Below are 10991 nucleotides of genomic sequence, written 5' to 3' on the forward strand. Positions count from 1 at the left end.
ATAAACTTCAAATTGTATATATTTTTGTGTTTTTTTGTAGATTTGTGAGAGATTATTGATTTATTCAGTGTTTTAACAAGTTGTTGCTTATCTAAGTGTAAGTTTGTTATTGAAAATTTCACACAAATAATAATTCAATAGATATCGTTCACCAAAAATTTAGGAACAACTAATACAATTAACAAGCGGTAACATTTATCTTATTGAAAATATGCTAATAAGAACAGCAACATGAAATAAATATTTTTTAGACGAATAAATGCTCACACACTTTCGCTTGGAACAAGATACAAATCAAAACTGTTCAAAATTCTTCTTATTGGAAGGATCGTTTCAACTGCCAACTAGGTCAGTTTTCTTATTAGTTTTAGTGTATTAATAATATGAGCTTTGTATTGCTTAAGACTTATACTGGTTTTTATTTCACTAAAAAGTTTCTAAAACCATTTGCTTTAAATAACTTATTTTATATTTTATAAGTAACTCAGCTTTCTATCCTAATAAATAGATTTAAAATGTATATAAATTTGTACAACATTCTACTTGGTATATAATATCGAATAATTACAAACAAGTTTAAGTCCATAATAAAGCGATTATATACTTAAAATGTGAACTATAAGTAGGCTTATCAAATGTTAACAAAATTTTAATAATCTACTTATGTATAGTCATTTTGTAGAAATATTTCAGTATAAACCATTAAACAGCAGTTTTTTTTACTGCCAATTTTCTCAGTAAATTATAAATTGACTACAAATATTTTTTTTTATTTTTACAATTAAGAGTAAATATCGATTGATTTATAAAGTGATCCTTGCACTATTAAAACAACCTGTCAGATTAAAAAAAGCTAATTGATCAATTAATTATTCTAATTAATTTTTTTCAAGTCCATAAATGTTGTAGAAATGCAACAAACTTTTTGAAGTATTAAAAATATCTTTGATTAGTGTATATGTATTACAGTGACCTCTCGCGAATTTACGCACTATGTGCTCACAGCAAAAACTGCGTAGTTAAACGAGAGATCGTAATTTACCGAGAGGTGCATTACAAAGTTGAAAGATTGAATATTTGCAAGAATATGCATTTTTACAATCCACTATTTTAATTTAAAGTATTATGTTGTTAATTCAAGACATACAATAAATTTATTTCTACAATACTAAAAAAACTTTAAATTATATGTATGTGTTTTGAGAGTTCTAACAAACGTTACCAAACGATAGTGGGTAGATTTGTGAGAGGTTATTGTATTTAAACAGTGTTCTAACAAGTTGTTGCTTATCTAAGTATAAATCTGTTATTGAAAAATTTCATACGAAATAAAATTCAATACATATTGTTCATAAAAAGTTGAGGAACAAGTAATAAAATTACTAAGTGGTAACGTTTATATGAACTAAAATATGTTAATAAGAACAGCAACAATAAATAAATAATTTTTTAGACGGTTAAATGCTCACACACTTATGCTTGGAACAAGATACAGCTCACAACTGTACAAAGTTATTCTGTCCTTATTTGAAGGATCGTTTCAACTGCCAACTAGGTCAGTTTTCTTATTAGTTTTAGTGTATTAATAATATGAGCTTTGTATTGCTTTAGGTTTATAAGAGTTTTTATTCCACTAAAAAGTTTCTAAAACTATTTGCGTTTAATAATTTATTTTATATTTTGTAAGTAACTCAGCTTTCTATCCTAATGAATAGATTTAAAATGTGTATATATTTGTACAAAATTGTACTTGGTATGTAATATCAAATAATTACAAACAAGTTTAAGTTCATAATAAAGCAATTATTTACTCAGAATGTGAATTATAAGTAGGCTTATCAAATGTTACGATAATTTTAATAATCTATTTATGTATAGGTATTTGTAAAAACGAAATACATTGTTTTGCAAAAGTTGAAATAGGCTGTAAATAAAAGCTTTGAATGTAAACTAGAAGTAAAATTTCAAATAATATAAAATATTTGGTCATCTGTTTATGAAAAGTCAATTAGTGAAAAATTTTCAGCATAAACCTATGGAATGCAATTGTTTTGTTGTCAATTTTCTCAGTAATTTGTTTAAAAGTAAATACCAATTTTTTTTTATAAAATAGTCCTTGCACTATTAACACAACGTGTCAGAACAAATTGAAACGATTATGCTAATTACACTCACCTCCCGCGAATCTACGCACATTGTGTCCACAGCGAAAGTGTGTAACTAAACAAGAGGTAGTAAATATACCTTCTATATCGGTTGTTTTTTTATATTTGATTAAATACAGTTTTTGGACTTTACCGCTTTTATTGTTCGCAGAAATAAGTTTCATTCAAGTTCTAATTGTGGAAAAGTTTTGAATAAAAATTTTTATCTGTTGAGAAAAAATATATTTTATACCTTGAATAAATATTGTTCTATAATACCACTCAAGATAAGTTTAATTTTAGGTGGGCTTACAAAAAATATGCTTAAAATAAAAGATTTATTGCCTTGAAATGAAACTTTATGCCATAAATATTGTGGGCAAACAATGTACTTTGTTTGAATTGTAGGTATGAAGGGGGCTAAAAAACCTAAAGTTTAAAAAACAAAGCCGTACAGTTTAAGAGGTTTTTTATCGAAGGCACTAACTAAAATTGCAAATTCATTATTTAATAAAAAATATATCTTCTATATTTATCCAAATATAAATTTGAATTATTTACGAAATATTTTAAACTATATTTTTTATTCTGTGAGAATTCTAAAATGCTAAACGGTAATGGGTGACCAAATGAGCGCTTAGATTTGTGAGAGATGACTGTAGTCCATTATTACTAATTACTTTAGTTGTGTCCATCAAAGTTGACACAAATGTTGTACAAATGCGTCGCTTACCTTTTCTCTTTTTTATATGAGTTTAGTAAAAAGGTAGTGACTAACTTTATTTAGTTTTAGAAATATATTTTATAATGTTTTTGTAAAGTATGTCATTTGCAAACTTTTGAAAGAACTTAATTTATCCATGACTATCGTATACACATTACATAGACCTTTCGCGTATTTACGCACAGTGTGCTCACAGCAAAAAGTGCGTAATTAAACGAGAAAACGTAATTTAACGAGAGGTGCATTACAAAGTTGAAACGAAAACGACTGAATATTTGCAAGAATATGCATTTTTACAACCCAACATTTTATTTTAAAGCATTTTGTTGTTAATTTAAAACATGCAATAAATTTATTGGTACAATATTAAAAAAGCTTTAAATTATAAATATTTATTTTAAGAGTTCTAACAAACGTAACTAAACGAGAGTGGGTAGATTTGTGAGAGGTTATTGTATTTAAACAGTGTTCTAACAAGTTGTTGCTTCTTTAAGTATAAGTTTGTTATTGAAAAATTTAATACAAAATAAAAATTCAATAGATATCGTTCACCAAAAATTAAGTAACAAAGTTACTAAGTGGTAATATTTATATAAAATAAAATATGTTAATAAGAACAGCAACATTAAATAAATAATTCTTTAGACGGATAGATGCTCACACACTTATGCTTGGAACAAGAAACAATTTACAACTGTTCAAAAGTATTCTGTTCTTATTGGAAGGATTGTTTCAACTGCAAACTAAGTCAGTTTATTTATTAGTTTTAGTATTTTAATATTAAGATATTGCTTTAGATTTATAAGAGTTTTTATTCCACTAAGAAAGTTTCTAAAGCTATTTGCCTTAAATAATTTTTTTTATCTTTTGTAACTAACTCAGCTTTCTATCTCAATAAATTGATTTAAACTATGTATATATGTGTACAAAATGCTACTAAATATGTTGGGTAGCTGTAAAATTAGCTCAAATTTACGAAATTGCACAAGGGCACAAAATTGCACGAAGACACTTTTGCACGAGGTGACATAAAACTACACGAAGAAACTTTTGCACGACGGTACATTTTTGCAACAACATACATTTTAGCATGTAAAATATATATTTGTACAAAATGCTACTAATTATGTTATCACAATTGATTACGACCAAATTTATGTCAGTAAGGTTTAAATCAAAAGTTTTATTTTTACTGAAACTATTCATAATCTGAACATTTTTTCGATTAAGTTTAGTTCAAATAAAGTATACATTTGTAAAATTGTTCACAATCTTTTATATTTAACGAATCACTTACACATAGTATATCTCCTTACTTATTTTGCTCATGATAGCTAAAATCGTCTCGAGGGGATATATTGTTCAACTTCGGGAAACCTTGATGTATATAATTGATTATACAGAGTTATAATAAACTGTTAATTCATTTTTTCTAGTAAAATTGATATAAAGTAGACTGAAGTCAATTGAATACACTAAGTAATGAAGGTAAGCTTTATAACCTTTTGTAACTGATTCAGTTTTCTGCCTTAATAAAAAGATTAAGACATTTTCAATTTATATATATTTCTACAAAATACCATTCAGTATGTAAAACTAAATAATTACGAACTAATGCAAGCCAGTAAGAATTAAAACACAAACTTAAAAAAAATTAGTTAGTTGAAAACAACTAGTATTAAAATAAAAGATAAACTAGTGTAACAAGTTATTAAATCAAGAAAACGTATATATTTTAATGTAGATAATGATTGTAATAATAATTTTAAGTCGGAGCTATTGTTACCAATTATTCGATATGTACCAGCAATTGACGTTACTTTTAGTTTTATTCTGCTAAAGTGCTTAATTTTATAAATATTTTATTCTATATGTTTGAAATAAGCGATGGTTTACTTCTAATTAAACAAATATGTCTGCTAAATATTTATAAAACTTCTTTTACTACTAGCTACTCTTGATTAATTAATTTCAGCACAAATGTTGTACAGGTTTGTCAAATAATAATTTTTTGTTTGAATTCGGTATTGTTACCAGATATTTTTTTTGCAGTCAACACACATAGTTATTATTAAAATTTACATCCATCGGTTCTATAGGGTCTATGTCATAGGTAGGCAGATTTTTATAAGTCGTGTCTTTCAATAATAGTTTGCTCGCGTGCCACACTTTTGAGAAAAAAATCGCAGTTATATTAAATAAATGTTTTATTTAGTGAAATTTAAACTAAAACCTTGATAATTTACCATAATCAATAGCAATTAGTAAATACATAGCCTAATTCAGTGCTTCTGAAATGGGGTTCCGCGGAACCCTAGGGTTCCGCGAAGCCTTTCGAAATTAAAAAAAAAATATTTATTCAATTAAACATTTTATGTAGAATTAAAATTAGGGGTTCCGCGGAAAAATTGAATTTTGGAAAAGGGTTCCGCCACTAGAAAAAGGTTCAGAAGCACTGGCCTAATTGTAGCTTAGCCTCAAATTTTATTACTTTTTATAAATATTTTTTGTTAGCTAATCGCGTATCGCAGTTAACTGTCCCCAGTTTGCCCTGGTATATGTGAATAAAATAAAACCATGTTTATATTGTGCGCATAAAAGTCTTTTATATTAACTTACAAATCAACTCAGTTTTTTATTTAATCAATCAAGTACTTTTTATTTAATGTCGTCACTGCTGTACAATTCATTCCTAATTTAAAACTCACAATTTTAGTCAGTAAGGCAGGATTGTTCCATTGTTTTACTGGGATGATTTTATTTTTTGAAGTATCACTATTGTTCTTTATTTAATATTAATTGATCTTCGTTGTCAATTGACTGTTAACGCAGCGGTTTTCAAATATTTCAAAAACTGTCCACAGCAAATTACTGAATACAAGTTCTGCGCATTCTAAACTATTGTATACATTTTTACTACTAATACTTTTGTTATTATGAATTAATTTTGAAGGATAAAGTAAAATTTGTTTTACAAAATCAATTAACTGCGTAGTGATTTTAATAATAAATTTTACAACTCATTGTTATTTCCGTGCACACTGAATATTTTTTTTTTTGAGAAACACTTTTTTACTCTGACTGTGAAGTTTAGCTAAATCATTATGCAGAAATAGTTTCTTTGTTCTACGAATTTTACTATGAAAAGAATTAATTTCTTAAAATCTTAGATAAAAAAACGAAGTATATTGTATATGATGAACATTAAGTTTAGTTTGACTTTCAATAACAAATTTAATACTTGAAGTGTTTTTATTTTCTTTGCTTCAACCTTTGCAACTTATCAGTTCTATCTTAACATGCTCACCAATAAAAGTTTTTTTTTAATAAGTACAATGTTTCAAAAAAAAGCTTACTTTAACTCACTGTGACCCTTAAACGACTTTTTATTTTTTAGTAAAGATTATGTCTCTTCTGATCCGTACTAGAAGCTGTTGTTATACAATACAAAAAGTAAACATAAATAACAATTTTAATATGTAATATAAGTATTAAAATCAGTTTTCATACAAAATCTATTGTTTCAATAACAACTCATACTGATTATAAAATATTATTTGTTTTTATATTTATTATTATCTGGTTACAATATATAACTGTCGATTCCTTTATTCAGTAAGCGCTTTTGATTTTCAATTTTTTTTTAAACTATATTACATCAATCATTATGTGTGTATACAAAAGTAAATGTTTATAAAATTATTTTGTAACTATAAGCTAACTGTTTAGTTTGGATATAAAAGCATACTTAACACCTGGGTTTTTACTAAACTAGGAAAAATAAAATCCGGGATTTAAAAAAAAAAAACTATAATTTAAAAAAAACCTTGTGTTCAATATATGCTTGTCAATTAAAAGTTATCAAAAATTTGTCTAAATGAAAATTTTAAAACGTATGAATTAATTTTGGCATTCTGAAACATTATTAATATCATACAACAGAAAAATAAGATTTTGTACTAAAGGTGTTGTAAATTTTTAATATTTTAGTGAAAACTAAGTCAACTGTTAAACCTTAGTTGAGTTTAGTATCCTTAATAACTTTTGATAAAAACATAGACTTAAGAATTTAGCTTTCTTTTGCATATTTTAAAATGAATTGATATAGACATTTTATAACTTGGGTACTTTACACATAGTGAAAAGATTGCTAAGTTATCTAAATATGTAAATGCTTATGTATAATATGAATAAGTTATAAATAACTAACAACTTTAGTACTTAACTGTTGATAAAAAAGACATTCAATTTTTCTAGCATTCTTAAGGTTTTTTTTTTAAGAAATGAAATTATCAAGAATATTTATATTACAATATCTTTTGTATTTCACAAAAAAAATCCAACTCGATTTTAAATGAAGTATTTTATTATCTCCTTTAATAGAAAAGAAAGTATAATATTTTGTGTTTAGAACGCTAGTTTTGAAATCATCATTTGAAAAGAGTAATACATTAGTGAAAAGTTATAAATATACTTAATTTTTGATCTTCATATTACATTAAATGCAATTCAAAGTATTGAAAAGTTATAAATTAAAAATAAGTCAAGTATTGTAAATAAAAAATAATTAAACTAATTTATCAACTAAAACAAATTATGATAAGAACAAGTTTCGAGTTTTGTTAAACTTTTTTAACAATTTTCGATTTATTTCCCTTGTCACAAATATCATAGTTTTAGTTTTATCTTATATTAGTAAAAAAAATATAGTTATTATAAGTATAAACTATAGTTATTAAAAGCATAAACTAATATTTACATAGGCTATTTATAACATTAAGAGCTTAACAAAAGAATTTGTCATTTGAAAACCCCAGGTGAACTTAATTGTATATTTAAGAAATAATCTTTTAATTATCAAACTTATAACTTATAATAAAAAAATTAACACTACTTAAGTTAATATATTCAGGCGACTATCAATCAGTTTTCGGTTAGGGGATTTTTTTTGGTTCATTGAACAGAAAATTGGTAAAAAAAAGGTGCTCACCTTTCGGCGGCACCTTCAAGAAGTTTGAAACTTGAAAAAAAATATATTCATAAAAATAATAAGTGGAATGATAAAAATACAGCTACAAACGACAAAAAAAAATGACTCTCTTGAGGTAGCTAATTTGTAAAAAATTGGTAAAAAAAAAGACGCTCATCTTACGATGAACGTCTTTCAAAAAAAAATATGGAAGAAAAAGTTGGAAAAAATTCGAGCAAAAAAGGCCCCAATTTCGCCCGCGGGCGAAATTGGGGCCGTTTTTGCTCGAATTTTTTCCAACTTTTTCTTCCATACTCTACCAATCCTTCACTTTCCATTCAAAATTCAATTCTCACAACTTTTCGAAAAAACTCCCCCTCCCTTAATTTGAAAATATTTTTTCAAAGCTTCTGCTTACACCGCAAAATGCTTTTTATCAGCTCTGATCGTGACGGCGACTGCGAGATGCAGCCGCTTCTCTGCCCGTCACATTTTGAGTGCTTCACCTTTCGCCCCTGCATTTTCTTCCGCCTTCTCTGCTTCAGTCGCCCGCTTGAAGCTTCTATAAATGCACGGCTTTAATCACTTCATTTCTGCACTCGTTCTTTTAACTGGGCTGAATCATCTCAGAGCTTTATGCTTACTTCTATGGCTGCTTTCGGACGGTACTTGCCTTTATTCTTGCTCTAATTTCCCTCCCTACACATACAATCGGGTCTGCTATGCGACCTTAACTGCTGCGCTCTTTCGATGCCAGCTTAAGTCGACGGCCAGTCGACTCAAGCTATAACCAATCCCTGCCTGCATTAACAACCAAACCGCCTTGACGACTTCACGTCTACCCGCCTCGACGCCAGTCGACTCAAGCTATTACCAATCCCTGCCTGCATTAACAACCAACCCGCCTTGACGACTTCACGTCTACCCGCCTCTACGGCCAGGCATTTCCTCGTTAAAAGCCTACAACGCTTTGCATTATAAAATCCCTAAGCGTCAAGTCGACCGAACGCACGAAAGCGTATCTCTTACTAGTGTAACATTAAGCATACGCGTATGATGCCGAAATGCTCTTGTTGGAAATATTCTACTAGGCTACCTCAAGAGAGTCAAACTTTCACCTTTACTCAACTTTTTTTCATTACATGTACTTCTTTATACCTATATAAAATTTGTTTAGTCTTATAAAATTTTTGCCAAACACTTTAGAGACACCGATAAGGTACGCACTTTAAAAGGTACGCACTTGAGTAAAATTAAGTTTCAAATAAAGTGTACATCACCTCTTAACATTTTACCAGCAGTCTAACAGATTGTAAGGTTATCATACCTCTTTATAACAATTATTCTGATAAAAACTGTACTTTGAGCTAAATTGTTTGTTTATTACATAAGTATGCTGTATAATTGTAACGGTATACTATTAATTTCTTGTTTATTTTTGCTAACTAGTTTTTATTTTCTCACAACCAAACAAACGATAGTGGCAAACTTGCTGTGAAAATATCCAACATTCATCTGAGCACATAGCAGTCAAGTTTTACCTGCAACATGCACATTATTTCACGCAATTTAAATCCATGGTGATTGGAAACAAGAGCAGGAGAAACTCACATGTCAAAGCTGCATACAAGACTTTTGAGCTAAGTATATTTGAAGGTAAAATATATACAACATTTACAAACATGTACTTTAAAAGCTATTTGAGAAACCTACTAACTTGTATTAGTTTTTAGATAAGTGAATTTAAAAAAATGTATTATGTTTAAGGCTTTTTATATCAAATCAATTACAAACTGGTATTATTTTTTTCAAGGCAAAACTTAATAGATAAATAGTAATAATGTAATATTTAAACAATATTTAACTCTTTAAACAATTTTTATGACTATATTAAATTTTCACTAGCATTTGTTTTTGTATATTATATGACTATATAAAAGTTTGTTTTAAAGTACTAGTACACAAACAGTTGTTGAGCCTGATACGTTACAACAAGCTGTTTGGATTCATAGATTTGAATTAAAATGCGATATCATTTTTTCGAATAAGCACATTCCTAGTATAATTCAAGTTTTTATGACATATTAATTTACTATTAAATCTTAAACAATTATTTTGTAGGCTTAGAGTTTTTGGATAAACACAATTGTTTGTTAATACTTTGTTTCTCATCTTACTAAGTAGAAACCAATTTATAGTTTAAGCTGTCAATGAACTGTATGCTTCAAAAAACACTAGGTGGTACTTTCAATAACTGTTAAATATATTCTGTTAAAATGTACTTTATATTTGTTTGTCAGTAATGCCAGTTTGTATCCTGCTTAACATAACTGATGTTAAACAACATTTACCACAAAAACAAACATCACACATACAGAAAAGCTTTTGTATTCTACTACGATTGTTCATACCTTTGTTACTGAGAAAAGTGAAAAAGTCTTACAGTATTTTTTTCTGAAATAGCTTTATTTTGAAAAATGTACTACTAGTAAATAAATATGTTGTTAAGTTAATTGTTACATTAATACAGTATATAAAATGTAGTTGTTAAGCTGTAAGAGTTTGAAAAACTATAACAAAAAATGTTATGTCAGACAATTAAAAAAAATTAGTAGACATCAAGATAGTAAGTACTTAATTTTTTTTAAACTTAATCTTGACCATTCTGTTTTTTTAACTATATTGCTATTAATACATCCATTTCGTATTTAGACATTATTTCCTTTCTTTACAGTTTTTCATTGTTAAAAATTGCAATTCTAAATCAAAAAATTAAAATAAAGGGCTTTAATGTTTTCGGATATATTGTTGATTTCGTCAATACTTTTATATTTACTAATGAATTTAATTAAACAAATATTTTAAACTGTTGTTAGTTTTTACAGATATTATAATATCTAATCGTTTTTAAGTATACGATAGAAAAGGTTTGAGTTTTATTTATTAAACTAATTAATTTTTAAATATACAATAAATATTTCATGATTTTCCTTATTTAACTTAATATATTAGATAAGATTTATATTCTTTTCAACCACCATTAGTAACTTAAAATAAAACAAACATTGAAAGTTTTGACTAATTTATTCTCGCAACAAATAACAACTTAAAAATCTAAAACGCTAAGTTTCAAAGCAATAAATTTTCAAATTGT

The sequence above is a fragment of the Thalia democratica genome, chromosome 3, assembly GCF_965202585.1.
Source record: "Thalia democratica chromosome 3, ktThaDemo2.hap1.1, whole genome shotgun sequence".
Lineage (NCBI taxonomy): Eukaryota > Metazoa > Chordata > Thaliacea > Salpida > Salpidae > Thalia > Thalia democratica.